This window comes from Lagopus leucura, unplaced genomic scaffold, assembly GCF_019238085.1.
Source record: "Lagopus leucura isolate 7727_CA_CO unplaced genomic scaffold, USGS_WTPT01 Super-Scaffold_100001, whole genome shotgun sequence".
NCBI lineage: Eukaryota > Metazoa > Chordata > Aves > Galliformes > Phasianidae > Lagopus > Lagopus leucura.
In genome coordinates this window covers 56,718,419-56,735,587 of record NW_024962262.1, presented here as the reverse complement: position 1 = coordinate 56,735,587, position 17,169 = coordinate 56,718,419, and positions in this window count along the sequence as shown.

Here is a 17,169-nt window from a genome sequence, read left to right as displayed (position 1 = left end):
GTATTCACAGAAAGCATAGGCAATAACTGTTAAGTATAATATTCTAGAGTTTTAAAAAAAACAGTACTAACAAATGGTAAAAATACTAATGAAAGCAGTAATAAATAGAGGAGAGTGGATTTAGAAATTTTTTTGTTTGTTTTAATTATTTTAGATTAAAAGTCAAAATATTGAAATGAGAACTTACAAGGTATACACAACTTTTGCTTGCTTTCTAGTAAATCCTAAAATAGCTGAAACTGAACAACCTCTTCTAAATATAAATAATATTGAGAATAATGAGAATAAAGCATTCTAAAATGCAGTACTAAGAATAATAAATAAAAAAAGAAAGTCATGCGCTTGAATAGCTCCTTGTAAATTGCAAATATTCATTGACATTTATTGTATCCTTCTGTATTTCTTACTCTCCTTACAAAGCTTGGAAACAAACCATTTTTGTGAATTGTTGAGAAGTTTGAAACGGATAATCTTCACAGGATATTACAGTCATAAATTACCTTTAAAAAACCTGGGCAGGAATCCGGTGTACAAATCAATACATTATTCAGTTACGAGGAACTAGCTCCATAACTATTATTAATGGCAAAATCCTCAAAGAGCATTAGTCAGTGAGTTCTTCTGACATCTCATTATAAATATTCAAAATACAAATTTTCTGAGAAATGTTAGCTGGTATAAAAGACAGTGCGTTATCTGGATCATGCCAGCCATGATATGAAAAGGGAAACGTTTTGCATGCAACACTACTGTGTCTGCGAAAATTGCTGCCAAACTGCCACTGAAAACATCAAGTCATCCTTTTATTCGTTTTCTATTTATTTGCTAAAGCACTTGTTAAGGTCTACAATCAACTGCCTCTTCTTCAATTATCTAAAAATACCATCCAGTGAAATTTTCAGATCAATTCATATTAAAACACAAAAACACAGTTTTATGGTTAGAAAGTGATGGATTCATAGATACATATAAAGCTTGGTGATTCTGGATACAGGATAGAAATACAGAGCTCACATCTGCGGGCATTCCTTCAGTTGTTCCTAATAGCTGTGGCTCCCTATCTTCCAGAAACACTGCCTCATACTCCTTCCTGGCAGGCCAGGAGGCTCCAAGTAGAGCCCAGCTGAAATGTGTGGCCCAAATCAGCAGCCCTCACACTTCCTCCTGTCCAGGGGTCACAGGTTTCCTTGACATTCTTTACATTCTTTATTGCTTGAAAATTATCCTCCCTCAAATACAATTTTCTTGAGCAAAATGACGTCTATTTCTCAAAACATTTTCTGCCTTGCCCATCTTTACAGACATATCCTCTGCTATTGGCATGAGATGACACCAGTGCGGACAAGACTTCAGTACGTATATAAGCCAAGAAAAACTTCTGGATCAGAGCTGAAGCTCTACCTTGTCTCCATTGGAGGTAGCTACCATTCATTTCCAGAGTCAGGATGTTGACATTAATAATAACCCTTGTACTCTAGGATTCTAGCCTGAGTGTGTCTTCCTCACAGAAGAAAGCATCTTCTTCAAGGTGAGCTGGTCTCCAGACTCATCTCAGAGGCACTGTCACAATATCAAACTCACAAAGCCATAAATCAGCTTCAGCACCTCTTCATGCTTCCCACACTGGGCTGTGGGAGGGCTCCCCAGTGGCTGACAGGAAGTAGAGGTAGCTTTTAGCATCCCCTTGACATGCTCACTTAGAGAGCAGGACTGGTCCCTACCATTCTGACTGTCAACCACTGAGGTGTATAACTGTACAATGGAGCAAAGGCTTATACAAAAAATTAAGCAAGCACAGTGAAAATGAATAAATGCAAACCACCTCACACCATGCAGTAAAAACATACACCATTTACTTATTTCACAAAGCAGGAAAGATTTCCATTCACAGGTTAACACTGTTGAATTTTAGCAACACAGGCAGATACATGGAAGCATCTCGTGGGTACATGCTTCCTCACCTCCCACATTACTTCCCAGTAATGACGCCAAGGACCCCAGGCATCTCTCATGCATGCAGACATTGATTCATGAGATGAATCCCATCCCAAATGTCCAATTTGCCTAATTCCAGTTTTATTTCTTTGCTAAATCACTGCTCTCTGTTACCAACTTTCTTCATTTCTGTGTCCCCCAGTGGCCAAGGGGCAAACATCAAGCTACTGGGCTCGGGAGCAGGTGGGTGCCCTTGGGACAGCCCCATTCTGAATACCTGAGCACAAACATGAAATGTTGTTATTGGATGTAAATGTTCAGAACAGCAGCTGAGCCTGAGGTGAGAAGCAAGAACGGAGGTGGTTCCATTCAAATTTGGGGTGTTGTGGCCATGTCACTGCCAGCTGGAGGCAAGAGGCCTGGAGGAGTGTGAGGAGTTGCTGCTGGCTGCAGACCCTGGGGTGGGCTTGTTGGGCCTGTCTGGTTCCAGGTTCCTTTCCATGGAAGTCCTGAACTTGAGTAGATTTTGATTTTTGTATTCAGGGTAACTTATGAACAATCCACTTATCAGGACACATCTTTGGAACAAGCTATTTTTCAGCATTTTGGTACAATGAGGGTGTTTCTGAAGGCTGTTGGTCTTCTCTAAAACTTAGCTTAGTGGCTGTAAAGAAGAACTTAGAAGTAAAAACAAAAGAAAAGCTTTGTCGTTTCCTCTAGCTGCTGAAAAGAGCTACTTGGAAGTATGTGCTGTGGGGAACAGTCACTTCCTTACCATGTTTGGCCAGAAAAAGAGATTATGCTGAACCCGGAAGAGCCGATCACTGTGCAGTTCACGAAAATATTTTAAACATCTTTGGCCTTCCTGCTTTCCCCCCCCTCTTTTTTTTTTTTTTTTTAATAAGTAAAGATGCATACACTTAAATGCCGTGCTTTTTGAAAACAAAAGGCTGAACCATCTCAGACATGTCTCACCAATTTTATCTTTTTCTTATTCTGCATTTGAGTCAAAACTGGTTAAAACACAGCGGAAACCTCAACAAATGCACCCAGTGCACGTACTGAGTAAAATGGGGAAAGAACCAAAGCAGCTCATGTGTGCTGCCTCAGTGAGGTCATGTTACAGTGGATACAAAACCAATTAGAGCACACAAGAAATTCAGCATTGAGCATTAAAGCAGTAAACGCTGTGTGAAAAGCTGCACAAAAAGATGTGGTTTTAGCACTCTCTACATGAAAATGAATTTTAGAATGCAGTTGTTTTCAATTTTCAGGCATAGCTCTGCTGGGATGTGTACCATAAGCTGAACATCAGTTTAAAATGCACTCTTTAGGCTCCTACTTAAGGCATTCTTTCCTATCTTATAAAAGTTTGGTGTGTCAAGGAATTCAAAGGAGACTCACACCTCGTGAGCTGGGTACCTATTACACCAGTCTGTTTTACACCAGCATTGCCCATGGATGTACATGAACACCCCGGGGTCAAGTGCTGGCACAGGCTGCCAGGTATCTATGTAGCACAGGATGCTGCTGCTAGCATCTCAGCCTTGCTCATTTTTGTGCTTCCCAGTGCAAAGGGGCTTTAGCAAGGGCTCGGTGAGTGTGGATAGAGGGAGAGACCTGTACAAGTGCAGCCACACATGCCCAGGAGATATGTCTGCTTTGCTCTGCTCCCCCATGCTGGGCCATGCGTAGCTGTCTCTGTGCAATCCCCGAGCAGTGTAGCAGGAAGTCTGAAGTAAGAGGAAATCCATCCTTTTCCCAAGAACAGCTGCATGTGTTTTGGGGCAGAGCTTTTATTTATTTATTTTTTTTTTCTCCCACAGGACCGAGGCTTGTGAAACTGCTGCTGTACTCTTCTCAATACTAAATTGAACTAAATAAGTCCTCTTTTACAGGGCAAGGCCTCACTCTTTGCCCATTGCTGGTAGTACTTACTGCCCAGTGCCCATGAGAAAAAGTACTACAGAATGAGCCTGGAGTCCCAGTCCCCCTTCAGCCTGCTGCCCTGGTGTGACCCACCACAGTGCACAGGCCTGAAAATATCACCCTCTCTAGGGAAGAAGCTCATCCAGTTCCTACCAGGGGAGCATTTCAACTGTCAGGGAGAATAGAGTAATTCATTATGAATAGCAATAGTAGTATTAACAGCAGCAGCAATGGGAGTGGATTCCATTCAAGATGCTCCTCATTTAAAACCTGATAGCATTTCCTGTCTTAGTTTTCACATGGACGGCTTCTGGGAAGTTAAAGCCCATTGATTTCCCTAGGAATTGCCCCGCTGTACACTGGGGTTAAGAGGACACCCCTGTGAGCACAGCTGCTTTGCAAGGCAAACTTGTTGATGCCACAGCTCTGCAGATGCTGGTGATCTTCCTTGAGCCATGTGCAAAGTCTTTGTCCTGCCTGAGCTGGAGTCAGGGATTTTCTGTGCTCCTCTGGGCAAAAGGTATAAGAGCTGTTCTCTGCAGCCCCTACAGTGAGGAGCAAAGAGAAGCCCTTCCTCTGACAACAGCTGATCCTATGCAAGGACATCATTTTCCAGCAGAAAACATGTTGAATTCTCCAAACATTTTTCCTGAGTATATGAAGAAAGGCCACTTTCATAGCCAAGTAGGAGTTACCAAATGACTCTTGCATCCATTGTGTAGTTGGCTGCTATCCTGCCTTGAAACCTCAAATATTTTCACAGGATAACAGTGAAGATTCCCAGACTGATCTCCTCACAAACCTTGGTAGAACTCTCATACCTGGATTAAGTACACTGTCGGTAACAAAGACAGGATAATCTACCTCCTGCATGTATTTGCCTCCTCCATTCAGTGTGAGGTGACATTCTAATTTATTTCTTCATCTCAAGGCTCTTTCTGGCCTTCAGTCTCTTCCAGTGAAGCCCACAACACTTAAATTCATCCCCCGTTTCCCCTCCTTTTCCTGTTTTTGCACATTTTCTCCTCACTTCCTGTCCCACTTCAGTGCTTGCCTTACCAAACCTCTGACAAACATGAGTGGTGGTTACTACCACGAGAGCAAGACAGCTGTGAGGCTAACCATCAACCTTTGTTAGTATTCCATAAGCACCAAAAATGCAAGTGACCTTTTAAGGAATGAAAGTTGGGATCCATGGCCCAGTCCCATTACTGCATATTTCGCACACACTAAGGAGTGGCTCAAAGCCTGGTCCTGACCATACAATTATAGAATCACAGAATGGTTTGGGTTGGAAGGGACCTCATGGCCCACCCAGCCCCAACCCCTGACATGGGCAGGGCTGCTCCCCACCAGCTCAGCTGCCAGGGCCCCATCCAACCTGGCCTTGAGAGCCTCCAGGAATGGGGCACCACAGCTTCTCTGGGCAGCTGTGCCAGCGCCTTACCAACCTCTGGGTAAAGAACTTCTGTATAACATCTAAACTAAATTTCTCCTCTTACTTTAAAACTATTTCCCCCTGTTCTATCACCATCAGACTGTGCCAAAAGTCAATTTCCCTGCTGTTTATAAGCTCCCTTTAAGTACTGGAAGGCTGTAATGAGGTCTCCCTGGAGCCTTCTCCAGGCTGAACAAGCCCAGTTCCCCCAACCTTTCTTCATAGCAGAGGTGCTCCAGAACATCTGCGGACATTTTATTGTGGATTTAAAGAGGAAGGAGATCCGGGGGCAAGTGAGACATCCACACATTATTTATTTTGTATTTTGCCTTCGGTTTATCAAGCATTACTCAGTTTATTGTCTGTTAGATTCAAAGCGTGTCACCCTGGGCTGGTGGTGACTCAGTGCAGCACCTTGCCCTGCAGCAGTGCTGCAGCTCCCACCACCCCAGCCTTCACCACAGGCAGGCTTGGGGACCAAAACAGTACTGGAGGGGACTGCAGGGACGGCCACTTGAACACCTTTCTTCTAGTCTCTGAGTCATCCTGAAAGTGGCTATGGAGGTTTTCACTGTGCATTCACAAAGCTGTTTGCACTCGGAGAAATCACCACCCTCTGCAGTAACAGGCCAAACCCTTGCAAAAAACAGTGAAACAGAGGTGCTTCCAACAGAACTGCCCCACGCCCTGTCTCTTGTCGCTAAATACAGCCTCAGGGTGTGTTTTTTCCTCCTGTTTGTCTTCCAACCTGCAGCAGAGCTCTATGAGCCTGCAGGCAGAGTTAAGGTGTTGCTCACTCAGGTACCTGATGCAACTGGCAGAAACAACAGGAAGGCTCCTTAAATTACCCATGATTCATCCCTCCGTGAAGTCATAACGCTTTTGTGTTGATCTTTTTTATTGTTGGTGGTTGTTTTTTTTTTTAAATACTGTCTGATACTGTATCAGTTCTTGTGTTTTATTAGACTTACAGGTCAAGGGTTTTCAGCTTGTCACTGTCTTACTGCTCAAGAAAAAAATGTATATGCCAGTTTGAAAGCATGAAATTTGGTTTCCAGTGTGGATTTCCATATTTCCTACATTACATGTAATTCTCCAGGTGTCTGAGTGCTTATCAAGTCAGTGGAGATATCCTGTGTTCATAACAGAGTATACATGTTCTTTTCCAAGTACATCCAAAGTTGTTCTTCATGGTCTCCCTCTGACTCTGTCAATTCATTGCCTTCCTGTATGTGAATCCTTCACCATTAACCAAGCTGAGCTAGTATTTATATATTATATTGCAGAACTCTAGAAAATAAGGCTTAAAGGAATACTGAGACATTGTAAAGTAGCAGAGTCAAATCCAGCTCTTAAAGTAAGATCAAATGTTAAGAGACCACAATCTCATAGTGTCCCATGGCAAAGATCTTTGCTGAAGGAATACAGATCAAGGGCACTGGCTAGTATGGGCACAGGCTTGGGTCTGCAGCCTTAGCCAGTCAAGGGTGCTATTAGCTTTTCCCTTTGGGGATCTTCTCTGTTCCAGACTTCTGACTCAGATGGGTATCCCTGCTGCTAGCGAGGACTCCATCGTGACCATGTGACAGCACAGATAACAAGGAATACAAGTGCCTGAGGTGAGAATGTTGAAATGCAAGTAATGCATTTATTTGCCTTAATACTGCTTTTAAACGCTTGAAGCCAAAGAACTGCCCTGTTATCTTTGAGGCTGCTGAGCCCATTGTCTTGCAAGGAGGCTAGCACTGAAGCTGTTGCGTGACTGGGTGCTGCCTGCTGTGGACAATACCAGAGGAGATACCACAGTGCCAATGTTCTGCTTGTCCTTTGGAGAAAAGCAGTGACTTTAGACCAATACGTGTAGTGACAGAGCAAGGAAACCATTTGTACCATAATGAATAAATGATAAAAATTGTGTATGGCTTTCTTGCCTAGCTATCCCCTAACAGGCCCTGCTGGTCTCCTGCCTTTCTTTCCGATTCTATATTATAATGGAATCATAGAATGATTTGTTTTACAAAAGAGCTCTGGAGATTACCTGCTCCAATATTCCACTCAAGGCAGGACAAGCTTTGCAGTTAGATCAGGATGCTCAGGACCCTTGGTGTTCCTAATATACCCAGGGACAGCAGTTCCCAAGCCCCTCTGTTTCCAGTGTTTGACCCCCTTGATTGTCACAAGTTTGCTTCCGATAGCTAGTCAGTTGCAACTTGTAGGCAGAAAGAATGTCTCCATCTTTTCTGCAACATCTCGTTAAGCAATGCTTCTCTTCTCCAGGCTGAGCAAACCCAGCTGCTCTCTCAGCCTTCCCTCTTACATCATGTGCTCTGCCTCGAGTCATTTTGGTTGATCTCTGCTGGACTTGCTCCAGTATGTCAATGACTTTATTGTACCCCCAAAAACATTTTCCCAGCTGCAATTTCCAACCCTCCATTGTTTTCAAACTTGCAAGAAGATCAAGAATGGTTAATCTATTTATTTAAAGGAAATAAAAGGAAAAGTCATGCAAGGGCACGATCCCTGGGCTGTCTTGCATTTAGCACTGGACAGATGGCTCACATTCCACCTGTGTCTCTAGAGGCAAATGCAACCCAGATCTAAATGGGTAGCTGCTCAGCTGTGGCTATGTCAAATTCTGAGCATATGTCACAACTGCTGGTGTGAAGGGGAAGAGGGGAAAATAGAGCTTTATTATCCTGCTCAGCACCAGAGCTTCTCTGTAGTATATCCTAGTTGCTGTAGATCTTAAAATGATGGAAACATTTTCTGCAGTCATCTGCCAGGTAAATAAGACTCCAGCAAAAAACTGGAGTCAGAACATTCAGTAAGGACAGCAGAAGAAGAGACAAGGCATTGGCTACTTGTGAGACGTTGAAGCCCATGAAGAAGTAGGGATGGAAGCAGTAGGCCACAGAGAGGTGAGTACAGGAGAATGGGAGGGAGGGCAAAAGTTTTATACATGCCTGGAACAATGGAACACTATGGCTGGCTCCATCATCCAGAGGCAAGCATGGTGACTTGCCATAGGCTGTATGGAGAGCCTCAGTGCTGTACTGCCTAAGAATAAGACGCCTGGTCCCAGCTAAATGAAATGCTGGGATCTCACCCTTGGACCTTTCAAACAGATGTCTTAAGATGTGTCCCCAGGGCCCATTTTTAATATTGCTGTGCAGTCAATACATAGTAATACTATCAATCCATGACAGCAAAGCAAGATCAGTATCACATCAGTAGTGATGAATTTCATACCCATGTACTCTTCAAATAGTATATCAAGACAAGTAAATATTTGCAGGATTCAAATGTGGGCAGTAATTTCTATGAAATATACCCAGATTTCCAGAGGGAAGATACTGGGGAAAAAAACATGCATTTGTAGTGTGTCTTCCTGGCTATCTTATACAGAGAAGTTTTTTTTGGTGCTTAACTGAATCCATAGTCCTCTAATCTATCTCAGGTTGAGCACTCAGACACAATCACGCTCTGTCTTACATGACACTCTCAGAAAATTTGAAGTTGAACTGTGAAAACATCTAACAATGAACACTAATGCTTCTAAACACACTGCTACGTACTCCTGCAACAAGTAATTGCCAGCGGTTGTACCACAGACGCAACTGTTATATCAGTGGTGTCTTGGTGGTGGTCCAAAAATAATTGTACCATTGCTACACATGACTCAAGAAAGAAGAATTACTTCTGTATGTGGAGAGAACCAAAGGGCAGCGCATCCATCTGTTTGCCTTATGGCAGGCTCAGCTTGCTATTTATTGTGAGCAGCATCGTTTCAAATTCTACCTTCTGTAGTTCGCACCTCTTGTTTTGCCCCTTGGCAGGAAGCTGACAGCTCTGAGTCAGCCGTGCCCTCGGGTCCCCCCTAAAGCAGCCATATATTGAGTGTCAGCAAGTCTCACTGAGCATCTGGGAGTGGGAGGCAAGGAGAATCCTATTCTCACAGGGTGCAAATGACATGCTTAACAGGGCAGAGAGGGTGCAAAGCGCACTGACTGTGCTGGTCTTGAGTTGGCTGAGCTCCTTCCGGAAGGCTGTCACCTCTGCTTCTCCCTGCACAGAGCCCTGCGACATGAGAAGAAAGGGGAATGATAAAACCACGAAGGAGCAGGCTTACAGACAGGGAACAAATAGCTGCCAAAACTGGAAGTACATGTCAGTGGGAGGTTCACAGTAAATCTGTCATACTTAGCCTTCTTTCCTGCCATTCTGAAATGTCCTCTCTGAAGAGGACTTTAGATGTGCCAAAGCAACAAGTGTCTTCTCTGCCTATATAGGTATACCTATGTAAATACATTCATCTTTCATTGAGAGCTGGAGTCCCCAGAGGTTTTAGCACTGCAGTAGTCAAAGGACAGAGCACTTCCTGACTGCTTAGTACAAATAAGGAGGAAAGCAGAAACTACCATTTGGCTATCATAGGCACATTGGCTTCCGCAAGTTTCCAGCCCCAGTTCCTGCTGGAGGACCTCTGTCCTTCTCCCCTCCACTTCCCTCCTGCACATCACTGTTGAGTTGGCACAAGTCTTCATGCAATTGCCTGGAGAGTTGGGGCAGGGAAATGCTCTCACTGGAAAAGAAAACATTTTTGGCTGTTTTTCACCCCAGTTAAGGTCACTATTTGTCTTACCAACAACTCTGTCAACTCAGTGGAGAAAACAGTGCCAGCCTGGATTCAACAGGGTTTGAGGTGTGAGAGAGATTCAGAACTACTTAAACCATCTAACAGGTTGTCATTTAAATGTAAACTTGGTCTAAAACTGGTGATACCTGCCTACCAGACTACTCCCTGGGACCAGACCTGCACTGATATTTTTCTGACCAGGTAATTATCTGAGCCAGGCATCAGGCCAGCAGCTGCCAGGGTGTGTCCTTCTGTAAACTCAGGTCCCAGCACTGGTGCTCCTCACACAGTTATGCTAAGCTGAGGATAGTTGTTTCTGGGGATACTTAAAAGAAGACAAGGACTTTTAAATCCTTTTCAGTCCGCACACTTCTAAAGTTTTCTCCATGCATCAGATTTCAGTGCTTGATTTTCTAAAGTACCATTTTGCATGGGTTCCAGGTAGAAAAAGGCAAGTCAGTGATGCCAAGTACAACGAGTCCTTGTTCAAAAGAGGTTTCTTTGTTTGAAGGCCTTGGACTGCAGTTCCTCCTTTGTTTCATTAAATTTCTCCACAGACAAATAGTTCTCAGTATGTTAACCCTCAAGTTTTATTGAAGTCTGATGGCTAATGATTCATAAAAATAAGCTTCTCCCTGTGCCTTATCAAAGGGCAAAATGTCCAAAACAACTACTCAATTGTACAGAAACAATTTCCAGCTACCTTTGAGATAACTATCCATGGAATCAGCTAATGAGAACAAAACTGACAGGGAAGTTACAGGTAAAAAGTTGTAAAAAAAAGTGGGACTACAGAACCTAAATTTTATCATAAGTGACATAATAATGTCATAGAGTAAGTGGGACTTTTGGTAACTATGAACAAAGGGACAAAGAAGGACAAAGAGAATGGGATCTGACAATTCCTTGTAACACAGAAATGAGCTGAGCAGTCTATGTAAATAGACAAAAAATGACTAAGGCAGAGAGTGAATGAGGCCTACACTGAATTACCTACTGGAAGAGATGAGGTAATGCTCGTTCCCCAATCCACAATAATACCTACAGTTCTCATTGTGCTTGATGGACTCTGGAGGATCCATTTTTACAAATTTGTCTCGAGCCCAACTTTTAAACACCCAATAAGGACAATTTTACAGAATAGCTAGAACTACTGCAAGCCAAGGTTGCAAAGCATGTATGTATCTGAATCAACAGAGTGCTTTTGCAAATCTATCCCTACCTGTACAAGCTAACTCATTTCTGAAAGCCTATGTGAATATAACATAAAAATGCACATAGACACGCTGAGATCCTTTATTTTCATGGAAATGCAAGAATCCGTCCTTACAGACCAACTGACCATAAAACATTATAAATCAAGAAACATTTGTGACTAAACTCGAGAATGGATGGGCAAATGAGGAAGAAAGCCAGACTGATAAAAGCAATAGGAGTAGATAAGCAGTAAATAGGATATATAAAGATACATACTGTCCTATATGTGCTTCACACAACGATGAGACTCTATACTTAGAACTTACTAATTTAATGCTCCATGGGCCTTAAATACTCACGCTGCTAAATGCAGCATTCACCCAACACCAAGATCTATATGAAATAATCCTACTAAAACAATTGCAGATAATTCTGAAAAACAAAACAAAAAAAAAAACAAAAAAAAACACAAGGTAATAGTTTGCACACCATTAATTAGATTTTTTATATGGGAGATCAGGGATGTACATTTTAGTGCTCTTTTTAGTTATTGGAAGAAAATTAAGAGAACACAAAGATAAAGACAATAATAGCCCTTGATATTTGGTTCATTTCATGGGTAATGTATGAGATACATCTGTTATAAGATTTTTACTAAGATTGCTTTGCCTAAAGTGAACTAAATTTTTGTGTTTTCACCACAAAGAAGTTGTAATCAACCAAATAACATCCATATATTTCAGTATTCATCAGAAAAAACAACAAAGTAGTGTCCTGTTCTAAATCTTCTAAATGATGGAAATTATAGCTCATATTGGTGGCTGTTTAAATTATATTGAGAATACAAATCACAGGAGCACACTGCACAATGAAGGTGTACATTTATATCATACAAATTCCACAAGTGCTGCCTGGGCGTTTACCATCAAGGTAAACTAACTAGAAGACCCAGTAAGGAATAGGTGACAAAAAAGAGGTGGTTTTAGAGGCACTTAAGATGTCATGAGGAAATGGGAATTATTAATTTCTAGTCCTATTATTTTGCTGCTGGGATATGAGTTTCTAATGTGTAACAAAATCACTGGTCATAACTGTGAAAAATATTACAAAGATGAGAATAATAAAACTTGCATATTTGAAACTTCTTTTAGACCTCATATATTCGTGCCTGTTTTCTGGAGGTGGTAAAGTATGTATAGTCTTGTCAATTAAACTACCAACTGAGTTATAAGTGTGGGTTTTTTTCAAAAATCATCACTGCCTTAAGGGATAATGTATGACTGACTGAATGTCTGAAAGGCAAAGAACAAATACAAGTAGACCTAGAGGGAATAGAAGGGGAGTGCCTTATGTGTGCAAGTGTTGAGTTCACAACTTCTGTCTAGCTCCAGACAAACCTTGACTGAGACATGAAACATTTCACTGGGCACTGATCATGAAGCCTCAGGCTACCTTCTTTTTTCAGTGAGCATGTTGCTTGTTGCTGATGGGTGAGAAAAGGAAGGGCTGCTTCTCAGTGGGGACTCCTCACCTGTGAGACACAGGAATGACAATGAGGAAAAAGGAGTAATTGTTGCTGCTGGTGGAACATCCTTTCCCTTCTGCTTGTTAAAAAAGTGGTCTGTTTCTGCTGTTTTCCGTTCCTCACCAAGGCCAGTAATGCCAGGCAGTAAATGAAGTGCTAACTTTCAGAGTGGATACGAATCTCCGCAGTTCCCCCAAGCTCCACCTTTGGAGCCATCCACTTTCAGCCAGTCCAACTGAGGATCTGAAAAGCATCCCACAAAACACAGAGTATAGTAACGTATATAGAGTATAGTAATTCTTATAAGAGTATCTGTTTCTTCTACTTAAGACTGGCTTAATGATCTATCTTTGGTGTACTTCAAAAGACTAAAATTCGCGAATGAGTTCCCTTTATAGACAATCTACAGTAGCTAGCCAAACATCCCCCTACTTGTTGAGATAAAACTAAAGCATGATTTAGCATCAGGAACACTTGTCAGGTTGTTCAAATATATAGTAATTCTTAAAATATTAACAAGAATGGCATATGCAAGTTAACAGCTTTTATCTCTTATGTATATTATTTGCCTTAAGCTGCACAGTATGAACACTGATAGATAGATATTGCAAAATTATTCTGGTGATATTTCTTCATCATCGTAAAGTTTCTATGTTCATAAAGGCACAAGTATGTTTGTCTCACTGGTAACACTGCTTTGCATATGAGGAAGAAATGTCTACTTGTGATGCATCCTATGTAAATAATGTGTATAAATTGTGCGACATTTGTAATAACGGCTGTCAAAGGGAAGGATTGTGGTTGAAAGAACAAGAACAAAGGCTGAAGGCAGTGGACAGTCCATTACCAGAGTGAAAATCTATACTTTATATCTAGGGAAGAAGCAATCTATAAGTGCCCATTAATATGAAGACATTTCACAGGTAGAGGCTCAGACTTCATTAAATCTGTTGAAAGAATTCCGTGTATATGGCTGAAACTCAGCATACTCTTATAAATAATTCACATGTGCAAAGAACAAAGTGCTGGCCCTGATCTGATAATAAGTTGATTTATTGGCACAGAGAAGAACAGGGTGCTGAATCCTGCCAAATCTTTGTTCATCAGCGTGGTGATGGCCTATATGATTAGTCTCATCAGTGACTGCCCGCTTTGCTCAGCCCAGTGCATACATGCCCAATAAAAAGCCCTCCCTGCAAAGGTCTATAAGGGTGTAATCTACTAGAGATTTCCTTATAATCATGAGCTTTCATTAGGTTGTTCTCTCTGGTGGCTTATTTTCTTTTAACACTGGTAATACCTTAGAAAGTTTCCATGCCTGAAGCCCCATGTGATTAACAGGCCTATAAAACAGTGCTGATGTAAGCCACTTCTGTATAAAAATCAATGTGAGAATTTTAAAGCAGGTGTTAAGTACTCCATACTATTCCAGTTTTCTGTCTGCCTTTTAAAGTGAAGCACACCTTTGGATAAAGATATGTGAGAAGAGTGATGGGCAAGATGCTTTGTCCCAGGAAAACCCATACTTCAGGTTGTGCCCCCTTTGCTGTCCATGTGCCAGCACAAAACAACAGAAATGATCTTCATCTCTAGGTCCCAGGCCAGAGATTGGCATGAAAGGATGGCCTTTCCCCCTGTCCTCCTCTGTGAAGACATTCAGAAGGCCACCAAAGGCAAGGCCCTAGCTGGGGATTGTCGCTTCTCTGGCTGCATTCAATTCAAGATGTGGTCTCCTACTCTGTCCCCTGCCACCCCGTTTTGTTGCCCGGTTTGGACCGGGTTCCCGTGGAGTCCTGAAGAAATGCCAGAAGGCTCAGCCACTGTACCGAGCAGTGAAAGGGGAAGAAAATATCAACAAAATCATACGAATTTGCATTTAAAAGCACACTCCCACATCGAAATTGCATCTATTTTTTATTTTATTTTTTATAAAAAGGGGGTCCGACAGGAAGGCTCTTTCCAATCCCCACTATTAATGACTATAATGGAAAGCAGCAACTCTTTCCTGGCCTCTGCATCCAGCTTTCATATGCATTTGCCTTTCAGTAGATGCCACTCCCACTGCCTAGAGTCTGCTAGCATAGCCCCACTGACAAGAAGGACATACAGTTCTCCACATTCCTGCTGTGCAAGATAAGCCTGAGGTACTGTTAAAAAATGTAATTGATTTCACTAGCACAGCCCAACTTGCTGCTCAGAGGCAGGATAGTAAAAATAATTTAAATAAATCAGTAATTTGATATTAGATGGCAACTATTAATATGCGATACTGCTCTTTCAAAAGCCCTGGTGAACAATTTGTAATGGTTTCTCTATAACTTCAGCCTCCTTTTTTTCTCCTTCGATACATACTGCTCATGTATACTTGTCTAAGCACTCCTGGAGGATGACATGTAGGAAAAAAAGGTACGCCGAGACTTAATTACACCGGTATATCTGTAAGAAAAGGCCTAGATGTTTCAAATGTCAGTAGATTGAAGATGTGTGGGCAGGATTTACAACACTAGTATGTTGCCACTGGTTACTGACTGCATTTTTAACCTCCCCGCTGCTGGCTAACTGCATGAAAGAGGAGGCGGCTAGGGACTTACCACTAGAAACAAACAAGCTCATTTAAAAAAATACATACATATGAAAAATCATTGCTGTGAAGCTGAGACAAACAAGGGAAAGGAGCGTATAAAGGTTAGATAAGAGCTGTTTCTTCCGGCTGGTCAGCCCATAAAGTACGTGATCCTTCCAGCTTGCTGGCTTGCTGCTGCTTCCTCTGCTGGGTCAGCTCCTAGGAACCAATTCCGTCCATTTGAGAAAGAGGGGAAAGGAAAGAGTGAAGCTTACACAGAGTATTTTAAAGGCACAGATACCTAAGGCAGAAGATAGATGATGGAATCCCCTGTCAAAAACTTGGCAGCAAACTTGTTGAGAGCAAGAGATTCGAAGATACCGAGCAGTCTGGCAGATGATTCAGTGGATAACAGCGTCAGAAATACAGTGTGAAGTAGGGAATAGATGCTGGCAGGGTGGCACAGCTTGGGTATGATGAGTGAGGGCAAAAGAGAAGGTCAAGCTTCCTGGGCACATAACAGTGGCATTATTAGGACACCCATTCAGAGGGACGGGAACAAACTAATGGAAGGAACTTGGATTTGGCTTTGATAAGGAAATTATTTGTGGAAGGAGACTGTGGGTAGAGAGGACTTTGAGACAGGTAATTACTCTTCATGTATCATGCAAAGATAAAGATAGGGCATACTCCCATTCCATCTAAAAAGTGCTTGTGGTGAGAAGTGTTCCATGAGAAATCCTGTAGAAGCTATTGTCATAAACTGAGGGAACAGCAGGAGACTAAAACCACAGCATTACCCTTAATTAGGCACTCAAATTAAAAAAATGGCTTGACTTGCAGGTGCCCTACACACCTAGCAACTCACTGAAATGAAGGCTGCCACAGTTTGACAGGTCCAGGGGCCTTTACCTTCGGCAAGGAGCTGTATTATTCCTAAACATGCATTTAGTTCAGGCTATCAAAATGAAAACTGTGAAATCATTCCTCAGAATAATATTTGCTGGTTTTTGTTGATCTGGAAGACAAAACATATAAAATGGAGACAGCTAGAGTGGCTTTTGACAAAGGCAAAAATTGTATCTATCAGCTCACACAGTCCAGCTGAAGATGAAAGAGAAGAGCTCATTCTCATGCTGCAATGCATGTGATTAAATAGCCCTGTTTCATTTACAGAACTTGTTGAGAATGCCAGTCTGTTCCTAGTTTTAACCTTTAAAATGCAGCATAGATTTTGAGAGCTACATTGGCATTTTTCAGCATAACCCACACCTCCCACACACAGCAGAGATGACTTTAACAAGCAGAGTTATCAGGGAAGCAGCCGTACATGGGTATGTGTGGTCCATGGACCTGTGTAAAACATTGCATCTCTCCCAGAAAGGACTTTCATCTATATTCCTCTTTGCATCACATTAACACTTCATGCTAAGAAGAGATGTCATCCATAATAGCCTCACTTGGGCTCAGAGCTCTTTTCCTTTTTCCCCCTCCATTTAATGCTAGCAAGCCAAAGACGAAGAGCAAAGCAGTCAGCAGACCTTCATGTGTCTCACAGAGTGGTAATTAAAGTCTCTCAGAAAACAAATAATACTGTTAAAAACAAACCTGAAGCCTTTCCTGGGAGCATTCTGTTCTACATGATACAAGCAAGCATTAGCTGCTTCTTTGCAGACGAGACTGTCTGGGATCCATCTATCCTGTCCTAACATGTCGGAGCAGCAGGGTACATACATCCTGCTATGTGATTTCTTAATTAACGTTGAAACAATATGGAAGGGATAAAGTAATTTATGTCTTCATCAACTCACTTCATTTTGTTTTGCTTTGTTTGCTGCTGCTAGGGAATAGGTATGTTTGTGTTATGCTAATCATGCATTTCTCATGGAAGTCATTTAATACATCACCACTGATAATTTTTTTTTGGACTTTCTTGTCCTTGATCT